A 25,549-nucleotide genomic window follows, 5' to 3' on the forward strand; every position below is an offset into this window, starting at 1 on the left:
GGAAGAAAATGTGTACGCCCTGAAAAAAAATGTTTCTTAATATTATTTGACAATTTACTTGAATTGCATATCGAAAGAAGTGAGTTATCTATGACTTAAAGTGGGAGACCAAGATTAGATAGGCACTGCCCTATTTGCTGATAACAATACCGGATTCCAACGCAATATACCTACACGCCCCAATTTTTTATTTTTTTTTTTATTTATATTTATAAATTTGTCGCGTCATTTCCTTTGGAACTAGTTGAATTATGACTTTTTACCCTAAGTCGTTTAATAAATTAATATTTTTTTATTTGAACATTGATGTTGCAATATGCAAAATGTAAAAAAAATAAACATTAATTAATTAAAGATTAATACCTATGAATTATTTTAAAATTGTTTAATGTTGCTTGTATAAAAATAAATTAAAATTCGTGTTTAAAGGAAATATTTAAATGTGTATAGTGATTGTGGGTCGTTGGTCGGCGAGTTTGCCGAAACGCACGGAAACCGCTGCGTGTGGCAACATTAGCGCACACTTTTCGCGCACTTTTTAAACAGAAACCACCTCTACAACTCAGCGCCTATCAGATTTAATAAAAAAACTTAACATTATAATAGATTATCAATAAAAAATACACATTTTTCACACACCATCCTCACATTACATGAAAACTCAAATAAATGGTTCAAAGTACCCTCGTTTTTGCGTTTTAAATTATTTTTTATTACTTTTTTCTTTTCATTACATAATTACACTATATTTATTAACAATTACAATTGAAAAATAAAGGATATTTATGAGATTTTTGAGAAAAATAGAGTTAAAATGGTTGTAAATTGTTTCTTAGTAAATTTATGTAACAATACAAAGCGGTGAATTTTATTATAATTATTTTGAATGTGTTATGAGCTATTTTAGTCAATAATAATGTTATTAATATAAATAATATTAATTTTATTTAATTATTTTTTAATTTATGAAACTTCATCCACCTTATGGTTATACTGTATTTATTTAAGAAATGATATAAAAATAAACATTTTGTATCATCACAATAACTTTAACTTAATTTTAAAAGTAATTTCACTTATTAAAGCGAATGACTTACATTGGATAAATCAACAAATTAACTAGATTTAAAATTAAATAGGTACTTATTTATATTATTAGTAAAGTGATTCCACACAATAAGGCACAGTACTTTTTTATGAATTATATTTACTATTGATTCATTATTATATTGGTTGTTTTATGGTATTAAAATGGCAATAACTTAAACTTTATTTTCAGTGTTGCTAGAATATAAGAAATTAAATATCTAAGTATATAATTTTTTGGTTCAACTTTTACTTAGGTATAAGACTTATTAACTGTGTATTTATTAAATTGCTTTAAATTGAAATATTATCAAAAATAGTACCTATTCAAAAGGTTTCCTTATAAATTTTATTTAAATATCACAAATTATTGTATCATTTATAGCAATATCTGCTTATGACTGTATTATTGGATCCTAAATTAGTCAATGCACAAAAAGTAGATAATTATATTTTTTGAAACTCTATTTAAGCTTTTATTAATTAAGTCAACTTTACACTAAATACATAAAAAAATTGAAAAAAATACAGGAAGGTAGGTAGATAAACATTTTTGTAAATGCTTAACAACATCATTCATACAGCTCAAGTTGTACCTACTTTAATATAATTAGAAATAGTTATTTATTATTAAATATGAAACTATTAATAATATTATAAATCCTAAGTGCCTAACAATTATTAAAGTGTATTTTTTAATAACTCAATGTTATTTTGAAATAACAATTAACTGCTAGTCACTTGATCTGGCTGAAACGATATATGAATTTGTGTTTTATTGCAATGTATTAAGATTCCTTTTAGTTAGACAAAATTAACGTGAATTCTCAACTTTGCTTTTAAAAATGGATTTATAGTTTTAATAATTTGCAATTTAAAGAAAGCATATACCTATACAAAAAGCAGCTCATTGTCTCAGAGAGAGATATTTATTATTTAATTTGGAATAATGACAAACAGAGCAATAGTGTATCGAACCACTACAAATAAAATTACCTAATACACATTAATTATGATAAGTTTAATTTGAATGTACGTTCAAAAACTATTATAAATTTGTTAGTTTTATTTAAACGACGTTTATGCTTGTTTTAATCAGTTGTATTTATTTGTTAGTAGATACTCAGCAAACGAAGATTTGCAATTCATTGTGTAATTTTAGCATTCTTTCACCAATTCGATGATTAATCGTGTTCTGTGTGTGGCTCATTGCGAGGCCTGAGGTATGCGCAAGTGCAAACCCCAGCCCGTAGGGCGGCCTAGCTGGCCCCGGGGGCGTGGGGACGGTTTGTTCACGAGTGTGATGCATGTCAATTTTCTGGAAAAGTTGTCAAGTGTACTCAACAGCGCAGTCTGAGCGCTGCGGCGACGACGAACGAGCAATTTGCGAGGCTAAGCGCGCGTATGTGCGCGTGCGTCGCGATCCGAACGCGCATGTGTGCGTGCACGTAAAGTGAAGGTCGAATATTTTGTCCCTACTCCTCGGTTTATTGGTGTTCACGAGTCGGCACTGTGATAATGAGCCTCCGCCGTCTCGCTCGCTCCGGCGCGCGCGGCCCCGGGCCGAGCGGGACGGCCAGCGGAGTGCGCGTGCGGCTGAGCCTCCGCCGGCGCCGGCGCGGCCTGCCCTCTTCAGTCTCCCCGCGACGGGGAAGCAGTTCGCGCGTGTCGCTCCGTGTCGGTTCTCCCTGTGACTTCCGACCGTTCGCAGTCGCACACGAATATTTTTAGATAACAGTGCGAACGATTTATTCGCAAGTTAGTGATCGTGCGCACTTTTGTGGATACGGGTACCGGTGCATGCGGGCGCGTTGCGAACGCGAAGTGGCGGGCCGGGCAGGCGGTCGGTAGCGCTCGAGCTACCGCGGCGGAGACGTCCCGATAGGTAAGCTGCGCAATTCCTGCGCGCGCGCCGCCATGTTCCGCGGGAACGTCACTTCCGCCGGCGCTGGAGCGCGCGGGCCCGAGCCCTGGACGCAGCCCGGCTACGCGCGCTCCCCGCTCGCTGGTCTATCGCTCAGGTCAATGAGCGACGGCTCTCGATTCATAAAATGTCGGTCGTTCCATTCACGCCGCGGCGCGATGCTACACGGACCGTTCACTCGTGACCCTCGCGTCTTCGAATATTCATGTCTCCATCGATAACATCGTAACCTCTGACTCCTTTTTGAATTATCGCGCTGTTTAGTGAACGTCGCTAGTTCAGGCCGGACTTCGTGCTAAGTGCTAGAACAAGTGTCATTGACGTACAGTTCAGTTCGGACATATCCGTTCCAATGTGAATATTGAGTGCAAAGTGAGTTACATAGTGAATTTATTTCCCATATTCGAGGAATATTACAGGAAATAATGTAAGATTAGAAATACTATTTATCGCTTTTGTTGGAAACTGTCGACGATTAAAATATGTGAAATTCCAATTCCGAATGCTCGACGACCATTCAGAGTTTGAGAATTCGCATCTACCTTCAATTTTTGAATCGATAGTAGAAGCGGCAAAAACATGTCACTATTCATCAAAAGATATTGTAGTATGGAGACGATAAGAATCGTTTCTCATGCGTAGGCAATAAATTGAAACAATGAGATGTGTAGTTATGGTGGCGCGTTATCGACAGGACGTACGTCACAGACCGTGACGTCGTGCGTCCTGCTCGCACTCTCAACGCTCTAGTTTTGCTTTACTCCAACATCACCCCTGTCTGTTCGTTGCCCTCGTCTACGCTAACCCTCATTCCTATTTAAAAATAACATCAATCAATTAACAATGTCATAATTCAATAGACTTTTATAGCTTTTGAAATATGTTGCCATTCTTGAAATATAGTTTATAAACTCCTGAACTTTGTGTTAAGCAATTATTGCATTTCACTTTTCTCGGTCACTTTCATAATATTGACTTATAGCATTAGATTTTATTTCTTAATTTTAATCAATTCTTATTAGTCAGTCTTATCTTCAGTCTTATTAAATAAAAAATATTATACATACAAAACAACTAAGTCATGTAACAATCAACGAAAACTTTTATAGAATATTATCTATAGGTAATTAGGAGAAACATAAAATATATTTTTGCACAGATGTGAACATACCATGAGTCAGGTATCGTCGACGTCAGAAGCATGCGTTAGGAGTTAGATCATTGACTCATGGCTAATAATGACGTCGGCTGTCACCCACAGCGCACCCCAGGCCCGGTCCTACTCCGTATATTTGCTCATTCTATTACCTACGTTTAATTTAAGCCCACATCACATGAATATGGGACGTTTAGGTTGTGACGCCTACAACCGCCAAACTATGAGCGGAGCGCCTCCGCTTCCGCTGCAGCCGTCGGCGTGGGCGCACGTTTCATAAGCATTTCCTTCGCCACTTCCTCTCACCGAGGGATATGTCCTACTCGACGCACGATTCCAAAATTAACCATTACAAGCCACTCGACCGATCTATATGCCGAGTGTCGCATACTCTCCCAGTACACAAACGCCCCGGCGCAAACCGCATTGTAAAATGTTATCCGTTAAAGAAAGTACACGTAGGTGGGTGAGACAGCGAGACGAGGCTGTTTCGCACGTCTCACTACGCCAGTTCTCAGCCCCACGATAAGCCATTAAGGGTCGCTTTACAAAAACCGATCATTATAAAGGTTGTAAAGACTGCACCGGCGCCGAGCCTTCCCAGAACCGGGGTCATTCTTATTTCGCGCTCCCGCCTTATTCACGGGCGTTTTTTGTTCGGTTTTGGTCATTTTTTTGACGGGAGCGGTACTGTTGTGAGCGGTTCAAGGAAACGGCTTATTGGGTTTCGTATAGGAGCGGAGCTTATCTCGGGCCGGCGATCGGCACGGCTGAGCCTGGGAACGTCAAGAGGTATCGCAGCGGACCGTTACTCGGCTAGCACGCCGCGCCGCATTCCTCTCGTAGGTACCTACTGCTGCCGCTGCCTACATCGCCTGTCTTCGCTTTGTGACATCACACGCTCGTAGATAACGCCTTCACAACCTTCACTAGCAAAATGTATGTTCCACGTCTAATGTCTTATGATTGTGTGCTTGCCAATTTGACTTTTTATTTATTATGAATTGTTATGGATTTCAGTATGTAGATATGTTTTATTTTTGAATTTTTATACATAATTGCACATAATCTTTCTTTAAGATGATCTTTAATTTAGGGCTTAAATAATCTTTCGTATAAATTAATTACCTATATGGAAAATTGTTTCATTAATAGAAACATCTATTTTTTGTATATATCAAATAGGTAATCTATTTGAAATTAAATGTATGAAATGTAAAAAATATACATACCTACCTAATTGACATGTATAAAATATCGAGATCACATAAACAAATAGTTTTATATAATAAACAAAAGCTATGGTAATATTCCACAGCTGAATTGCTGTTCTCACCGCGATACCGATGTCGTGACACTTCTCACTGATTGTCTCAACTCTTGGGAAAACATCACTTTATTTATTCCCAATGTAATAATGTTCATTAATTAGCATTTTTATCGACATCATTTATAGCGACAATTATTTACTTTTCTTTTGGTAATTTTTCAGCTCTGGCAACACTACAACATTACGCGCTAGGCGAGCGAATTTGGGACAATGATCAGCTAAATTTTTCATCCGACGTCACCGTAACAGAGGTATGTAAAAAGCTTGTACTTTCTTTTGTTGAATCTATTTTAGATGTAATACTGTGAAAAGAAATATAATGTTTTATTTTACAAAATACTAAATATTTATCAATTTAAATACATTGCTGTGTTTATTTTGCTATTAAATTACTACAGGCGCTTACTTTTCTCTGTATGAAGGTATATCAAATCAGACCTATTTAAAACCGACTAGAACATCCAAACAGGAATGATTTATTTGCCATCGGTTCTAAATTGGTGGTGAAATAAACAAATGGAACGGTTATTTGTATTGTTTAGGAGTAGGTGGCAGGTCACGGGCCCTTATTGAGGGCAAGGGGAAGTTATAAATCCGTCGGCGAACAATGGTGCGATAAGGTGCACCTTACGTCCGCGCGATAGGCTCCCCCTTGCGCCAAAACTACAACGTATCAACAATGTTAAACCGCCAATTCAAATCTTTATTTGGGTGCACACGTAATTAGCGGGGGATTTGTAAATGCCTTTTCGCTTTCTGCGGACATGTTTTGTAATAGAATGTTTCTTAAATTTTACGAATGACACAAATAATAAATTTGTATTAGAAAACTTTTACGTTGCCAGTATCTTTACCTTTAAACTATAAATGAGGGTACCTACAGCAATTAGACTACTTCTGAAGAAGTGCGTAGCTAAATCGACGTTCTGCTATTTGCAGATCGAGGCATTTGGCAACATGTTTTGTTAATAGGTCGCTTGGCGATAGTGCGGAGGTGAGGAGAAAAAGAGGTCGACGTAACGCAAACCTTATCGGTCATTGACCTTCACACCTAAACTGAGCCTCCCATCTCGCTGTGTGCGCGCGTTTTCATGTAGATACTTATACAAAATTTCAGGGCCCGAAACGTCGAATCTATTTCGAGCTGTCGAAGCTTAGTCATGTTAAAATATAAAAATACGTAATACCTCCATCCACAGTCTAGACATACAAATTGATTTGTATACAGATTATACAATAGCGTCTGCGCGGTAGGTATAAAAGTTTATATCAACACAAGTGGGTGGTGGACCTAAGTGATCATAATGTATGATCACTTAGCTTTTAAACATTATTTGCGTTTTTCGCGCGGAATATCGATAAATCCCGGCAATCGGCGCGCCGCGCCGTCCTAGTTAGAAAAGTCTGGACGTCAGGTAGGCGCCAGTGGAACCTTGACCCCGTCACCACAGAGGTGCCGCGCGCACTATGGACGCGACACCTGAGCCGCCGCCCCCCCCTATCCCCCTCTCTCACACCCTCACCCCCTCGCCACCCCGTCGACTCACCTGAACCTGCGATTAGCATCCGAAACCCATTCATTATACCAATTATATCCTCAGAGTGGCGATATTCGTTTCTGTGTCGGCTGTCGCCTATTTCCACTTGTTGACTTTACCGATAATCGAAATAATCGTGACACAGTAAAGTCGGCCATGTTACTAAGTAATTAGAGTCGGCGGTGCGCGGGACGAGACAAGGCTAACAAAATTTGGGGGGCGGCGCGGGTCGTGGCCCGCGTTGAATAAAACATGTCGCTGCCGCGCCTTGGCGCCACACATTGTCGTTACTAAAACAATACGGAATGTAGCGGCTAGACACACTTTCCGTCCTGAAAACTGAAACTGTGTCACGTTTTACATCTGTTGTGTGCGCACCGCTTTGCGAATTGCGACCTACTCACCACTGCTCTGTAGTCTGTAGATATATCGGACAAACGTCACTACATATGTACCTACGCACATTTATGTTATGCTAGTTTTGAATCGTATGCGATACCTCGAATTTTTTATAATAAAAGAGATTTATGGTTGAACTACATTTTTCGCAACAATTATAATTGAAATATTTACCTTTCCTAAATCGATTTTGTTACGGGTTATGTAAAATATGTATATCTTCATTTTAAAGTTCAATAAAAATTGATGACACTATTTTACTTTCCTAGAATATAAAAATGGTGGCGTTTAGAATTAATCTAAATATTTTTCTGATTAAAAATGATACACCGCCGTTATTTGATATAAAGCATGTTTTTCTAAGTAATAAGTAAAATCACTAACACGGTAATTGGAACGCAATTGACAAGAATGTGTAATGAATGCAAAATTATTCAGTCCGAGTTGTGCATTTATGTAATAACAAAATATTTGCACTTAAAATATCTAGATTTTAAAGTTATGATGACAACACGTTGTTTTGATTGTATCAAATATTTGCGAAATGCTTGTTATTTAAAGAAATTAATGTCTAAGATAAATAAAACCTTTCTCTATTTTATCATAATGACTTCGTAGCACTTTCGTAGCATTATCGTAGCACCCTTCGAAAGGCTTTGATACAGCAACTTTCACTCAAATTAAATTCTCATCTACCTTAAACTTTTTTTTATATACTATTCTGTACAATATTGACAACTGTTAATATTATTGTATCTAGGGAAGTCCAATAAAAAGGGCAAATTAATTTAAAATCAAATTAACATTTTCTAAATAATTTATTATATTAATTATTGTACTGACATATCTCTTAATATATATAAATCTCGTGTCACAATGTTTGTCCTCAATGGACTCCTTAACCACTAAACCGATTATAATAAAATTCGCACACCATGTGCAGTTCGATCCAAATTGAGAGATAGGATAGTTTAAATCTCAAATCGTTTAAAGAGAAAGCGGGCGATGCCGCGGGCGGTAAACTAGTATATTATATGTCTTATGTAATTTTCTTGCGATTTACTAATTTTTTATTTCTCTTATATTAACACACAATACACCTTTCTAACAATTTGAACAATTAATAAAAATATAAAGTCCTAAAACCCAGTCATACAAATATTATTTTCTCACTAGGTACTATCCCTACTAAAACTACGAGTCATATAATTCCCTAATAAATCTTAGTACCCTATACCACTTGATTCTTTAGGTATCACTATAACATTTAGAAATTGTACCTTAATTTGTTCCATAATAACACTTTATTAGGATGCGTGTAGTATAGCGATCACGTACCAATCATTACTCTGTGTCCACCGCCTAATACATATTAAACTTCGATATCGTGACAATTACGAAAATGACGGACTGTAACGTGGCTTAATTGAATCTTAATGTAGTTATGGGCTCTTTGTAACTAAAACATGCACGGCAATTACGGGTAAACTTCGCTTATACTATAAAAGGCTGTGTGTAAAACAATACATGGAGTTCAAACGTATTTAACCCATTGAGCCCCAGCCCCCAAGTGGCCCGATCGGTCCACGACACAAAAGATTTTCTATTGTGTCTGTGGTTCCGGGGCCTGAGTTAATAATGTATCAAGTAGCGGTAAAATAGGGGACATCACCAAAAAATATTATCTATAATTAAGTTGCTAATCTATCTTTTCTTACCTACTACTAAGATTACAATAAAAAAATCTTAGTTGTGGCTACCAGCAACATAAAAAAAAAGATAAAAAATAGTTTTTAATTGGTGAAACTGTTACTCGTACAACAAACAAGCAAACAATACAAGAACAACGTCGAAATCATTTCACATGCGTAAACAGCGAACGTCAAACAGTATAATAATCATATTAGTGTCCACTATAAATTATAAATGGAAGTCTATTTAGATATCTCCACATCTAATTGGTGGTCATTAAGAATCAGGAAATATAATTGAATATGAAATAGTTCTGCGATGTGCACATACATGTATTTCGGTAACAGATAGTATCGTATAATAATTAAGTGCGGGTCCTCCTTATGGGGATCCAACGGATGCGCTCCGACCGGAACGAGGCAAGGGGAACAACGATCTCGTAGCTGATAATAAACATACTCGTTTAGATAGTACCACAGACTAATAATAATATACTACGTATACAACAGACGGTTCACTCCATACAAAAAAAGTTGCACTATGAATTTGCGCAATTAAAGCGCCAGTGGGGAAAAAACGTACTACATGTTCGATTATATCTCTTGGTCTTTTGCTTTTAACACACTAGATGGCACGTTAAACACAGACTTGAAGTTCTTTTCCTTCCAGAGCCACTAGATGGCACTAATGTAAATATATGTACACGTACCTTTTATTTTCAAGTCTGTGGCGTCAAGTGTCAATCAACATAATAATAAATACCTACTCGGATTTTTAAATAAACAAAGTAAACTGACTTATTTAGTCACAGAGTACATTATTATGACTGGTATTTAGTTCAGTTTATTTACGAGATTCTGTCAAAACCAAAACGAGAAGCTTTGTTTGTTTTCGTTTTTAATTATTGACTAATATATTTTAAAAATAAGTGCTAAATATGTTAGGCTTATGGATGGACTGTGAGGTTATGTAGAATCTACAGGCAGAAAATAAGCTTTATATGGTAAACTGATATTTTCTCAGAACATAAATTTTTACAAACATGATTTTTAATGATTGGTCTATGGATTTGTAACCCAATATAAGATTGTTTTATTACAGACTTATTGCTTACGTTCGCAATAACAAATTTGTTCAAGAGAGGAGAAGAATTAATCCATCCCAAATGTAAATAATAATACGATTCTCCACAAAAACATTGTAGACACAAGAAAGGGATTTCTACATTTGCTACTTAGAAGGATATGGAATCATGAAGGATTTCATCTGTTTTAATACCAGTAAAATGGAATGAGCGCCGTGGCCGTGACTGTGTTTGGTACATAAAGAATGACAAACATTCAACTTGAAATTATGAGTGCATTACGGGCAAGGGCACCATAAGTTGCCCTTTGACTAAGATGTACTTAATTTTAAGGAACACAAAAATGGATGGCTAGAATAGGTATAATCGCATACATAGTATTTATTTCTAGTCTGTTGTATAAATAATCAAAGACTACAAAATATAATGAACTATGTCTTTAATATTAATTCTACAGTTTACAGTGTAGTGTGTAATCTATTGTATGTGTGAGTCTAGAATCCTACAGTCCTGTTGTTCTACAGTTTAAGCAGTTCAATACAAGCTTACAGTCGAGTCAAGTGTTTCATTAACCTACTGTTGGTTGGTTGTAGTCTACCTAACCTGACTGTTGGTTTTGATTTGTATCACACAAAAAATACTATACCCAATTTCAAGAAATAAAAATTAAATATTTGATTAAATTTTACTACTATACAGGAGCTTATACATGAAACATGACCAAAGCAGGGCTTTGGAGAAAGTGTGTATGGACAAAGACCACAATACATATGGTGCGGACAACTGCATGAAAAGCATGCAGTAAGAGACATTAAATAAATAAATAAATAAAACACATTTATTGTCAAGATCACAACACGAGATACATTTATAAACAAAGGAAAAACAAAAAGAAATAAAAAGAAAAATAATTAAATAAAAATAATCTTATTCCTAAGAACTGTAATGTGGCAGTGAGTGACCTGATAAATGGAGCCAACTCGGTATATGATGGCAATGTGATTAATACCTTACCACCACTGATTTTCAGTGACCCCAAGTGACTAACATGAGTATATTATGTGAAAGATATATTTCTATTAATATGATAGATACTAATAAATAAATACATCAGTTAAAACATGTAATATAGGTAGCTGGTAGATATAATATCAGTATGTAATTATGTATATACTTAATGTAAATAAATAAAATGAAATTATGTATATGTTACTGGAAATGTATGAAATCAAGGAATTGTATACAAATCCTAGTGGTTTAAGGACGCTGTCACAAATCTGCGTTACTCAAATTTAGGTATCTAACGTCGCCACGTGGTTCGCGGGAACATCACGCTCACGTAAACATAGCGCATTCCATTTTATAGACCATCTTCATACTTGATATTATTTTTAATTTATTACGAATTTTAAAAATTCATTTTTATACTTTTATTAGTAACTAGGTAGGTACAATAATTATTGTGATATTGATATATTAAGAAGAGCTGGAACGTCAACACATTTACACATTGCACATGTTAGGCCGGGAGATACTGACACAAAATTTCGGGTCATTTGTAACAGGATGGCGCGGCGGTCTAGAAGGGTCTTAGTACGCAATGACAAAAAGAAAAATGATGGTCAGAACGCTGGTACCGGCGGACTACATCTTTTTTATGGGCTATCGGTAAATTCTAAAATTTTTGTGTTACAAATCGTTTGACTTTCGCTATTTATACGACGAGTTCGACTAACGCCCACGCGACTAGTCCGCCGGTACCAGCGTTCTGACCATCATTTTTCTTTTAGTCATTGCGTAATAAGACCTCTGTAGAACCGCCATTCTGTTACAAATGACCCGAAATTTTGTGTCAGTATCTCCCGGCTTATGTATGTGTCATATTTTGCAATTGTTTATAAATACAGGGTGATGTAATTGGTGTAGTACCTACGAATATCTAAAAATCTATGAAGAATTTTGTGATACAGTAAATGGAAGAATTATAGACTATTTTACAGTATTTAATAAAATCATTTAATTTTTTGTTCATTTTCATTAGAAATGTCAATTTTTCTCACCAAGGTAGAAATTTGGATGATAAGGATCTTGTTAGAAAAATATAAATTTTGACTAAAATCGGCATTTTTTTTTCAAAAATCAAATTACTAATTAATAATCAGAGTTATCACATTATTAAAAAAAAATATTAGAAAGTTTGGAGAAAGACGCGAGAACATGAGGAAAAATATATTCAATTAGAACCAAAAGTAGATAATTACACTGACTCATTTATAATAACATTAAGAAATTCCGACGGCGAGTTCTTCGAGCGATGAAAGTTTCAGTGAAGTAGAAGATTACGATTAGGTATGATTAAGTAGATTCTTCTTCTTCTCTTTAGATACTGCTCTCTGAATTGGTGGTAAATGTTAAAACTGTTAAACTGCTAAGACGATTCAAAAGTGCTTCTAGAAGAAGTCTAATTGTATAAATGTTTGAGTTTGAGTTTAAAACCAATAGTGTGAAAATTATACAATAAACATGTAACACATATTTGTTAGCACGTATTGGTAGGTATTACGTAGTTACTTACTACAAATATAATATTTCTTAGATATCTTTACTAAGACTTTACTACTCGACTAAAGTCAGGACAAGACTGCTCCGCAACTGCAGAAGACGTCCGTTATTTAAATCATTATCAAAACAACCATCCGTGTGTTGGGAGTGAGCGCACGTGTTATTTGTATTGTTTTTATGACCTGAAATTTAATTATTATTTGATAATTGAATGATTATTAATACTTTTATCCAATTGATTATTATTAGAATAAATAATTAACTTCATCAATTGATTTACTTATAAAGTATAATTTTACAGGTAAATTATGAGAGCTTTCATAATTATACTTGCATAATATATTTATCTACAACGCACCCATTTTACAATTCAAGTCTAAAATGAAACTAGAGTCGCATTTATTTTTGAACATACTGTAAGTGAAATTGCATAAGTGTGAGTACTGTGAACATGCCAGCTTTCCCTAATTGACCGATAAGTATGTTAGTAACTAACTTTAAAAAAAGTGTGTGTTTTACAAAACCTCTAGGAATTGTATGCAATATCTAGAAGCTTTTTAAGAAATGTTTAAAATATGTACTTTTTTAAGAATTATCATACATATTATTATGTTACCGGCAATGTATTAAATCCGGCATTGTATACAATTCTTAAAAAATATGTATGTATGTTATTCCGAGTTACGGTCCGAATTAAATAAATTAGATTCGTCACATTACCTAGGAAATCTGAACTTTTCCTAAGGAGCAAACACATATTTTGCAAATGTGGATGGTTTTTGGGGAAGCTATTACCCGAGGTCAAAACTAAAATCCAAGATGGCGCCGACGAAAATTTTACATCTTTTCGTCATGGGTGTCATTTTCATGGTTTTTGGGGTAGCTATTAATCAATATGAGGTCAAAACTAAAATGCAAGATGGCTCCGACGAAAAATTTTACATTTTTTCGTCATGGGTGTCATTTTCATGGTTTTTGGGGTAGCTATTAACGAATATGAGGTCAAAACTATAATCCAAGATGGCGCTGATGAAAATTTGACTTTTTTTCGTGATGGGTGTCATTTTCATGGTTTTTGGGGTAGCTATTAACGAATATGAGGTCAAAACTAAAATCCAAGATGGCGCCGACAAAAAATTTACATCTTTTCGTCATGGGTGTCATTTTCATGGTTTTTGGGGTAGCTATTAAACAATATGAGGTCAAAATTAAAATCCAAGATGGCGCCGACGAAAATTTTACATGTTTTCGTCATGGGTGTCTTTTTCAAGGTTTTTGGGGTAGCTATTAACCAATATGAGGTCAGAACTAAAATCCAAGATGGCGCCAACGACGATTCCTAAACATTTATTTCAATGCTCTTTAAGATTATTTCTCTCTCTCTCTCGTAGTATATAAGAATTCGACTATACAGAGTGACCCACTATCGGTATACTAAGTGCTAAGGGACTTGTAGTTTTGCATACACTAATCACGTAAAAATACTTAAACAACAAAATTACATCAAAAAAATTTTGCTAAATTTTTCCTGAAAATCCATGTTTTCTTCTCTAACTTCGTGCAGCCGGCATATACCGTTTCGCTAATGTGATTATTTTGTCTATGAAAACATAATTAAACGATAGCTCACGTGCGGGTGACAAAGTTGGGCGGGTTGCATTTACGGGGTGTACACAAAGAGTTTTATGAATTAATCTAATTGAAAAAAAAGATACACCTGGCATTTTATAAGTATTTTTTACGTACTTACTACTTAGCGTATGCAAAGCTATAACCTATACAGAGTGTGAGTGGGACAGTCTTAAAAATAATTTTAAAGAGATACATCATTTAAAGAGACACACCTAAAACCACAAAAATGACACCCATGACGAAAATATGTCAAATTTTTCGTCGGCGCCATCTTGGATTTTAGTTTTGACCTCATATTGGTTAATAGCTACCCCAAAAACCATGAAAATGACACACATGATGAAAAGATGTAAAATTTTCGTCGGCGCCATCTTGGATTTTAGTTTTGACCTCATATTCGTTAATAGCTACCCCAAAAACCATGAAAATGACACCCATGACGAAAAGATGTAAAATTTTCGTCGGCGCCATTTTGGATTTAAGTTTTGTCAAATTGCTTTACCCCACCAATCCGTTCAACAACCCATAAAAAAGGGGATCTCAGTCAACGTAATTTTAAAAACATAATTTTAAATTACAAATAATTTGAATATGAAACTTATACAGTTTACTCTTACTTATAAAGTATCAAATATTTCAAATCACGAAAACGACAGTGCACGCACAATAATCTTTTTCTTATTCGTTTTTATTTTTGGGACGAGGAGCGATACACCCGTCCTTCCAAGAGCGCTTCTGAGCGCGGTCTGACGACCCGCGAGAGCAAAATGTATGAAGAAATCGACAAGTATTTTTAATTTAGCTAATAATTGAAAAAAAAATTTGATTTAGATACAAAAAAAATATCATAATCTATAAAGGACTATATATCCCTCAATAATGTATAGGTAAGAAGATAGATTAGGCTTTTACTTTTCTTAAAATGGTACCGTTTAAGACCCCATTTTTTTGCATTTTATGCGATTATTGTGCTGGGAAAATCGTATTTCAGCGACAATTTTGTATAACGTCGTACAATTTTTATAAGATGAACGTAGAGCTGAATATATTATCTTTAAATTAAGATATTACTATGTTCTCACGTGTAATTGCTTTAAGTTAGAATGGTACCGAAAAACAGCGTGTTTTTGTAAAAATCCGTAATAGCACCCTTAAGATCCGAATATAAGTCGAAATGCAACGGCGTGATAATAGAATGAGACCAATTTTATAATAAACTAGCAGTTCGCCCCGGCTAATAACAATATGTTCATATTATCTTACTAATTAACATTTCTTAAATCAACTTATATTCAATCAAATCAAATTTTCATTTGGTAAGTAATCAGTCCCCTCGTCCTGCTGACCCCATGTACATGTCGCAGTCGGATTGTATAATCCGCCGTATTACAAACGGCCGGCATTTTGTAATATGAGTCCCGCGTACCTTCCAATATCTTAGATGTTTTACATTTCCGATTGTTAGTTAGGAAATGTATAGATTTCCTAGGAAATGTGTACTATAAAATGATTTATTTCACACATTTCCGTGCGATTTTAGGAATTACATACATTTCCTAGGAATTTTATACAATGACGGATTACATACATTTCCGTTAACATTTACAATGTTTATAATTATAATGATAAATAGGCAGATAATAAATGTCTATATAATGTTATGTTATATTATAACCAGTAAATAAAATAAATATTTAATTAAAGTTTATGTGTAAACTGTAATTCGATACAAATGCACTAAGGGTTAGAACAGGATTTTAAAATATGTTTCCGGTATTGGAAACGAAAATTATTAATATTTGTCAAACTGGTTAATGGTGGTGGAATGTTGTTCCAACACAGTGGCATTGTATCGAAAGCTACCCTTGAAAGCTGCTGAGTGGTGCTTGGGTATGGACAGTTTACAGTTTGCAGACCTGGCTAGGTAGTTTAAGGCACTTCGTTCACCTACCCATAAGAAGCTACAGCAAATGTGATGCTTCCTTGTGGATTATGTATATCTACAGATCACCCATATTTGGCAATCTCGCTTCACCTAATGGCCTTGTCTGTTCAAGCCGAAATGAATTAATTACCTACTGCAAAAATTAAATAATTTAGATTACCTGGAAAGGACAAGGAAAATAAACTTTAAACAAGTGTTCGACCGATTATTACCAATTAGGTAAATAAATTAATGACAAGACAAGGTAATCAATTAATGCTAATAATTTCCTAAAGAAAACATTTTTTTCAAAATTTTCACATAATAGGTAAGTACTTAACTAGGTACTAGACTCAATTTATGATAAGTCAATGAATGATAAATAGAATATGTTTAAGTAAAATGAAGTAGTTTATTTTACAATAAATTAATCTTATAAATTACCAACTTTCATTCTGCGGCTTCAACCGTGTGCCTTATTCAATCCCTGTTCCTACCCCTTGAATCCTATTTATGCAACAAAATTGAGATGTCCTTTTTCAACGTAGGTATGTACATATATCGAAATTTCCGTCAAAATCGGTTCAGACGCGTGCGGGAATACCTATTTTCTCGTGGTCCCACTATTTTGTCCTACTATGACGGAGTAACTTTCGTATTTATCTACAAAACAGAAATGATTTGATTGTTTGTTTGTTTGTATTGGATAGGATCCGAAACTACTGGACTGATTTGAAAAATTCTTTCATCATTCGAAGCAAAAATTATACCTACCTGATGAACATAGGCTACTTTTTATAACGGGAAAATACTTCATTCTTATGGGAATCGATGTCGAAATATTTAATTTTAGGCGCGTATAGAAAAAAAACGCAAAGGATCATTCAAAACCTTTTCTACGGTTTAAATCTCAAAACTTTTTGGTTCATACTTCATATAAAGGTAATCTGATAGGATTATTTAGAAAATAAAACAAGATGACGTAGGTAGGTATTTAACTTTAGTTTCGATTTATTATCGACGCGGTTGGCGCAGTTGTAAAGTAACTGCCTACTGAGCCGACGGTCCCGGGTTCGATCCCCGGTCAGGGCAAATATTTGTGTGATGTACTTGATTATTTGTTTTTGGGTCTGGGTGTTATCTATATATGTATTTATAAAATATTATATTATTTGTATACGTAGTATATTATTATTAGTCTGTGATATTATATTTATCGTCGTCTAGTACCCACAACATAAGCCTTAATTGAGATTACTGTGGGACTAGGTCGATTTGTGTAATATTGTCCTTTAATATTTATTTATAATTTATATATAATTAAATGTGACTAGAAATAATATATCTACTTACTACGGTTTAAGTATAGGTTGTATCGTAGTATATTATTATTAGTCTGTGGTTGTATATTATTTTGTAATGAGATCTTGCAATCAAATATTCACACAATCTCGCAAGTTTTCCGACAATTCATTTTTCGTATGAAAATTATCAATACACTAGGTACCTACCTAATATAGGCCGCTACAGGAACGCAGTTTGTAATAATTAATAACGGCTTTAACCCATTTACAATATTTTTATAGGTGGCAAAGGCAATGTATTAAAAACGTAGTATATTATTATTAGTCTGTGGTCTGTGATATTATTATTAGTCTGTGTTAAAAACGTGAAAAGTAACGTAAAAAGTCTGTAGTGCCATCTATTATTCGTTTAGCATCGCCAAATCGGAGGAGAATAACTTGTTTATAGTAGTTTCATGAGATGGCGTTGTTTTGAATATAAACTTTTCTGTAAAATTAGTTAAAATCGAGCGAAAATGAAATTAAATAGGTAGGTTCCATTTAAAAAAGTATGTAAAAAATTATAAAAAGCAATGAAATTGCAATTAAATCTAATTTTATTTTTTGCTGGTTAAAATGATACACTTAGCGGCATCTATTGGTTGTCGGATGGCATTAATCCTTTTTTGTATGTAATGAACCAGACATGATAGTACTAGTGAGCCACTCTGACTATTTCAATTGTTCTTATTAGAATTCTGTTCTGTTGTTGAGAATTACGTTATACGCTGTATGAAAGATATAGGTACGGCGAGGTTATTACGTATTAAATCATTTATCAACTCACTGGTATTGCGGTCACTTGTATCTGGTATTTCACTAAATAGCAAGCTATTTCCCATCGCTTCTAGTATGATAAGATTGATAAGTATCCGCGTTGAGAATACTTTTTTTCCGATTATCGCTTTGCAACAAAGCGATTGAGTTATTACGAAGCTACTCGTTACGTGCTGGCCACGGACAATTCGCTATAGCGAAAATTCGCGCGGCGCGACCGGCGGCGCGTCTTGCGAATGAATCAAATGTATGGAAATGTACTGGGCATGCCACGCGCAGCGGCGACCAGCGAGACGACCGGCGAATTTCCCCGAGCGAATCGCGCGGCACGACTAGCGATCGAAACAAATGTATGAGTTATTACGGCGCAGGCCACGGAGTCGAGCGGCAGACGCGGCGACTACTGCCGGAGCGAACTTAATTTAAAATAGTTTGTTTTTTTTTTTCGCGAAAATGGAGACGGAAGCTTTTATTGCAGAAATTCTAGCTAGACCAGCTATTTGGAAGTCTAGCCAACCGCAACATAAGTTTAAAAATGTTGTGAAAAAAATCTGTGTGCTGCCTATATATTTCATATTTTTGGTGGAATTCTCCGTCTGTAACACGATTTCTATTTAATTCGTGTACTCCACTATATCTTCCAAACATTAAATCTTGAGCACAAAAGCTGCTACTCTCCAAACTAACGTCGAGCTAACTTTGATAAAGCCATCTCGTCTCCTCGTCTACACTGGTCGCGGCGGCGAACGCAACTGCCCGTGGCGTGCTTGCCGCGCCGCGCGAATTGCCGCGCCGCCCGACGCGCCGTCGGTCGCGCCGCCGGTTCTCGTGGCCAAGGTGTTATGGCGACGCGACGGTAGCATCACTACAATTATAAACAGATTGATCGTTCAGTTATTCAGGTATCTTGTTAAAAGATATCGTTAGCTATTTTTTGGATCAACCCGCTTATTACGTTTTTATTGATATCCGTTTATACGGTAATTATTTCTAATTAGACATTGATGTATGACCATTATTGTATGATCATAGGTTTGCGAGCTCAGACGCTTTAGTTTCCATAATGAGGTATCCTAATATTATCATTTGATAAAGGTATTATTATTATATCCTGTCATATATCATTGCAACAATATAATAAAGTATGCTACAGAGTTAATGAAAAAGAAGGTTGGAATGTAATTGTTATTGCGAGTAAAACATGAATATAATGAAGCTAGTCACAACAGCGAAGAATGCGCATTGCGCATACGCATCCAATTCTCGTCTTTTCCGCCGCTACACGTGTAGAGATTACTCGTTACATCAGTCCTGCGATTATAAATAGCGAATCCCTTAAGGCGCGGGCGCAAGTTTCCGCCTGGAAGTGTGCTTCCGCCGCGAGCGGTCGTTGACGCGTGCATTGTCGCTCACATTCCCCGCCGGCGTCGACGTTTTTAAATAGAGACGATTACGAGCGTCTGCGGCGCCGGGCATATGACCGCGCGAAAGTGCAGCGCCCGCCGCGTCACGGGCTATTTGCGACGCCGCCTCCGCTGCCCGGACGAGCTCCTAGTTCGCCAAAATCGGACGCTCGAAGCTGTGTCCAGTCCCTTCAAGTTGCGCCACTCCCCACACGCTATGCCCGACGATGTTCGCGCAATTTCGCTTCCACTTGTAGACCTCCTAAATTAATAAAACTAAATCTATCAAAATTGTGGTCTGAGAATCAAATTACAGGTGCAGAAATGTAAATTTGATGAGAATATTATAATAGAAAAAATAGGCCCAGTAACGGCCAGTAAATTACATCCATACGAGTTCGAGTGTGGAAAATATTAATCGTATGTTTATACTTAGCTGGCATACTAATATAAACTTTTTCTTTATATTATGTTCAAGTAATAAATTAACGTCTTCACCACTCCATGCTAATTATGTAAAAGTTTGGAGGGTGTCCATTTATACGCCGCGGCCGTTCTCAATTCGGTACATAGCGGTGATAAGTAAAGTATGAATAAACAAAGATACAAAAACACAGAATCGCGTGTTATCAAATTGCGAAGTCTATTGTAAAGGGTGGTGGATTCGTCGGACGGTCAGCTCGGGTCGCGGCTGAATAAATTCGGAGGGAGGCGCAGTGGAATGCAGGAGGTGCGGTACGGGCGGGGGGCGCCGTGCGACTGGCGCGCGCGCCTCTGTCCCACGGTCGCGAGTACCCCTCTCCCCGCCCCGCACTCCAGACACTTTCTTTCGCGCCATAAAGGTCGTTTCAAATATTTCGGAATGCTGTTTGGTGACATTTCACCCACGGTAGAGGGGAATGCAGCACACCGAGCTGCACCGTGCCTCGATGCTGCACTGATTCTAATGTTGACATCGAGAGCTTGGCAGATTTTAATCAGGATTTATTTCGCGATTTTACTGTAATAGAATATACCTACAAATTGTTTAGCCTCGTTACTAATATTACTGCTGTAGGTATAGTACCTACAGCAGTAATACTGTTTAGAAAGTTATTTTTTTCGTCTGTTTTGATTTGGGAAGTATCAAATTCGGCAACACAAGTTAGCTCACAATAACATGATAGATATATTCCCACACGCCTGTCTCCGAACGCGAGATTCAAGCCTATCAGATATCGGGAAATCCCCGTGTGAAAGTCGCACGCTGTCAACATAATACTTCGGTATTGTTGCCGTGAATGCGACGACACAACTTTATCGATCGATCATTTATCTGTCGCGTTTGTGTGTCAAATATTGAAAAGTTGTCAAAAGACTTTTCCGATGAAATCTTCAAACTTAGCCGAGCTTATTCAGTCTACTTTCCACGTTCATGTGTGAACCGAGTTTCTCCAATTAATAGATTCGTTCCAATAGCAAACAGCGAGGCAGAGAAAGCCGTGGCGAGCGGGTCAACGGCCGGCGGAATTCACGGCAACCGAACGCCGTGAACTTTACAAAGAAATGTGGCGTAACGCTCTAAAATTTCAAAAACTGCGCTCATTTAACCATTCTGGGAAGGCATGCTCGCGCTCAGTTCAAATAGTAGGAGGCTCGCGGTGCGGTTATTGAGTCGCGCGCCGCTATGAATGGAATGTGGCAGAGGTTGCGCAAGCGGCCTGTGCGGCGGAATGCGGCGGCGTGCGGGGCGGGGGCGCTGCCGGCGGGCGCGGGCGGCGGGGCGCGGGGAGGCGCTGCAGCCTGCGCTGCATCTCGCGGCCATTCACGCCGACGACCGCCGTGATCGGCGAAATAACACACCGTTAGAACCGCGGAATGCTCGCCCTATCTCTATACCTGCGCATACCATAACACCGGCCGAGATAAACGTTGATAAGTGATAACATCTCGCCGCGACCACTTTCTTCTTTATTTGTTTACTGAATACCGATCTTAAACCTCTTATAAAGCCTTATAAATTCTCGTTTTAAAGCTCGATAATTTATACTTGAATGTATGTAGGTATTTACATCTGACCCACTGCCACTATGAATGGAGACAAAATATAGAATGGCATTTTAATTTTTAACGTTCAATTTAATAGGTATCTAATATTTTAGTGTTGGGCGTAAAGTTTGCTTCGTAAACTTGGTAAACGATCGTTGGTAAGTCGTTGGTGATCAAGAAGCTTTGGTGATATTATGACGACGTTGACGTTGGAATTTTATTATCTTGGCATGATTTTAGGAAGTAAAATGTATATTTACAATATTTTCATGTTTATACCTAAAACCACTACCTATTCACTATTGTGTATAGGTAGGTATATCTTATGAGAAAGTAAGTGACTTCAAATATCCATAAAACATTTATCTCGTTAAGCAAATGTATTCACTACACAATTGTAATACGCAATGCAATTTTACAAAGCGAATTTCACGGTTCATATATTATGCTAAATGCTATTAGCATGCAGACGCTCGCAAACTTAGAATAGAATTGTCAGAATCATGTCTATAGCGGTCGCCCGCACTAATAGACGTCGTTGTCATTCGCCAGTCGCCCTACATACTTGTCGCGATGTCGCTTCTCGTTTCGTCATTTCACCGGCTACATACCATTGTCCCGTACCATGGTTTTTATATTCTACGTTACTATTTTAGTCGAACGCTTCCGGTAACGAAGCATGCGAAGACGGCGTTTATCGCGAGGTAACATGGGCCGCGATACGCGACACATTTGCGCTATTTCCCATAGTTGTCAGCAATTAGAGCAGTATTGGTGGGTGCGGGGAGGGGTGAGGGGGCCAGTGACACGTGTGGCCCACATAGCGCGTCCATTGAGCGTGCGGACGTGACGTCACGCGGCAGCCTTGTGCGCACCTGCATTGCCTCCCTGCATCGCATCACCTTTGCTTTAAACAGCGATATTCATTTTTTGAGATAACTATTTCCTGCCCGTCAAGAAATTCACCAAATTTTATACATCGTATACCGTTTAACAAAAAGTTTTACAGATTTTAATAATTCCCAACAAACACAAGCTGTTTTCAGGTCATCGGTATTGTAGCACACAAACCTACAATCTAAGTACATATTTGTCGACATAATGCAGGCCTTCCGCCCATTACTACAGTGCCAGTTAATAGTCATCATTTATACAATTTTGCAACACTCAATAGTTACCTATTTAGATTTCTAAACGCGCTCCCACAATTTTCTTTAATATAAACTGTCAAACGTGCGAGGGCTTTTTTTTTTGTAAGTCGAGAAACGCTACAGTGGTTGTAAAACAATGGCTATATTGTCATTTATATATTTTTGCAAATACTCTTTTTTCTTCGGGTTCGATTGTAAGTTTTAACAAAGGCATAGATATGGGCTGACAATAAATTAGAGAAATAATTGTAGCGGCGCCGCGACTCCCGCGCAACCGCCCCAACATGGCCGGAGGCGCTTTTTCGCACCATTTGTGGCCAACAGCGCCGGCGTACTCCGTTTTGCCTAATTAGTGTCAACTCGTGGTGTGGGTGAACCCGCATAACTTTAACATGCTCCGTACGCCCTGCCGCCTTCGTTTATTTCTATATTAGTCGACGGCTCTACTGAGCGCAATAATAGGGTCCTTGTGAACGCGGCCACTCAAATCGAATCGTTAATAATTGTTTATAATGCTTTAATAACGTGGAGTTTGTTTCATTACAGATCGGGCATTAGATCGGGGCGATGCTTGGTGGCGAATTCCGGGCTAAGTCAGCATGATGTCATGGCGGCTTAATGGGAGCGTCCCTACACGTCATATTCCATTCCTGCCGCATACTTCGGCCAATCGAGTGATGACAAATTCATTCCTATTCCTCTATTGTGCCTCGCTGTTGTGTTTATTACGAATCTTACATGTTGTTTGTCAGTTCATTTTTTAAAGTCGTTAATCATTTACTATTTTCTAAGCGTAGCTGTCGATATAATAAGGTATTTTAAGATATGAAGAAAGTTGGAAGATCACAAGAAGCCGAAGCGGATGAAGCAATGAGGAATTACGAAACTGGTTTTCATAATGATTTGACAGATTGTTTTAAATTCTGAGATCATTGTGAAAGCTGATTTTGTTCCCATGTTGATAAAGAAGACGACATTGACATCTGCATCGTGACAACATCTTATTGAAGAGGAAAGAAGACTGAATTTAATGTGTATACAATATTTTTGTACTTAATTTTTTATGCTTTATTTGTATTGATTTGTATATATTTAAGTTTCATTTTCATCAACACTATATATAACTGTTGTTTAAAGAACCAGCTGTTTGACATAGCGAAAAAATGCACGCACGTGTTGACAGGCTTTTACTTTAAACGTCAATTATTTGAGAAGTGTGAATAAAAAAATTCGATCACCAGCCGGGATTTCAAACCAGCGTCTTTCGCCCTAGCTTCGAACCCGCGTCGCGTCGTTAGCCTTGCCGGGCAGAATCCCGCGTCGAGATCGATTGTTTTCTAATCTGTCCATTTTTTTATTCACAAAAAGCATTTGCATGCTATAAAACTAAATATCAAATTGATCTATTGTTTTCTTGTCGAAATGGTACCTATTTCAATTGATAAAATCTAAAGCTACCTACATAATAAATTATTATGCTAAATATGTAGATAGTTAAATTTTTGTATGACACTACTGGCACTACTGACTCTAATATATTATATATAATTTTAATAAATGTAAAAAGCGTCGGGGAAACAATGTGGACACATACGTATATACAAAAAGCTTTGATCAGCGAATTGCATATGTGTGTCCTTACAGTTATTATAACACAAAATTATTACTTACTGGCGGTCCGCCCCGGCTTCGCCCGTAGTACATATTCACGTTTTCTCAACATAAGAACCATCCTCATACTTCAAGGAATATAATAAAAAAAGAATTAAAGAAATCGGTTCAGCTGTTCTAAAGTTATGCGCTTACCAACACATTTTGTGATTCATTTTTATATTATAGACTAGCTTCCGCCTGCGACTCCGTCCGCGCGGAAAAATTAAGAAAAGTTAAGATTTATTTTTTCTACGTATTTTTCCGGGATAAAAAGTATCCTATTTTATGCCCAGGATAATAAAGTATAATTATACCAAGTTTCATCGAAATTGAACCGTTAGTTTTCACGTGATGCCTGAACATACAGACAGACAGACAGACAGACAGACAAAAATTTTTTTAATCACATATTTGGGTTTGGTATCGATCCAGTAACACCCCCTGCTATTTATTTTTTCAATATTTTCAATGTACAGAATTGACCCTTCTACAGATTTATTATATTATGTATAGATTTAGATATTTATGTAATGTTTTATTGAGAGATGAAAAATGTTTTCTATTTATAAGAATATGAATCTATAAAAAATAATTAAAAAGGGTCTACATTCTGTTAAATTATGATTAATGAAAAACCAAACATTATATAAAAATATAACCTATTTTTTTCCGGGAGTTTAAAAATCAACTTCAATTTGACGTCAAAACCCATGTTTTCGTAAGCAAATTGTTAAATAATTACGTGTGTATTAATGCTATATTAAAATGTAACAAACTGAATCAATTAAATAACGACAATTAACTAATTTGTTTTGAAACTGATATCAATGTGTTTGGAAGGAAGTAGGTTAGAGTAGAAAAGTAATA

At 36.6% G+C, this 25,549-nt stretch overlaps 1 long non-coding RNA gene across 1 annotated transcript; it reads left to right on the top strand.

Moving 5' to 3' along the window:
* The first annotated feature begins 2,739 nt into the window (after positions 1 to 2,739).
* On the top strand, positions 2,740 to 23,889 carry LOC123694444. Its single transcript, XR_006751810.1, has 3 exons — positions 2,740 to 2,971; positions 5,659 to 5,747; positions 23,576 to 23,889. It is a non-coding gene; the product is annotated as an uncharacterized LOC123694444 (long non-coding RNA).
* Positions 23,890 to 25,549: the final 1,660 nt, after the last annotated feature.

This window comes from Colias croceus, chromosome 9 (assembly GCF_905220415.1).
Source record: "Colias croceus chromosome 9, ilColCroc2.1".
Lineage (NCBI taxonomy): Eukaryota > Metazoa > Arthropoda > Insecta > Lepidoptera > Pieridae > Colias > Colias croceus.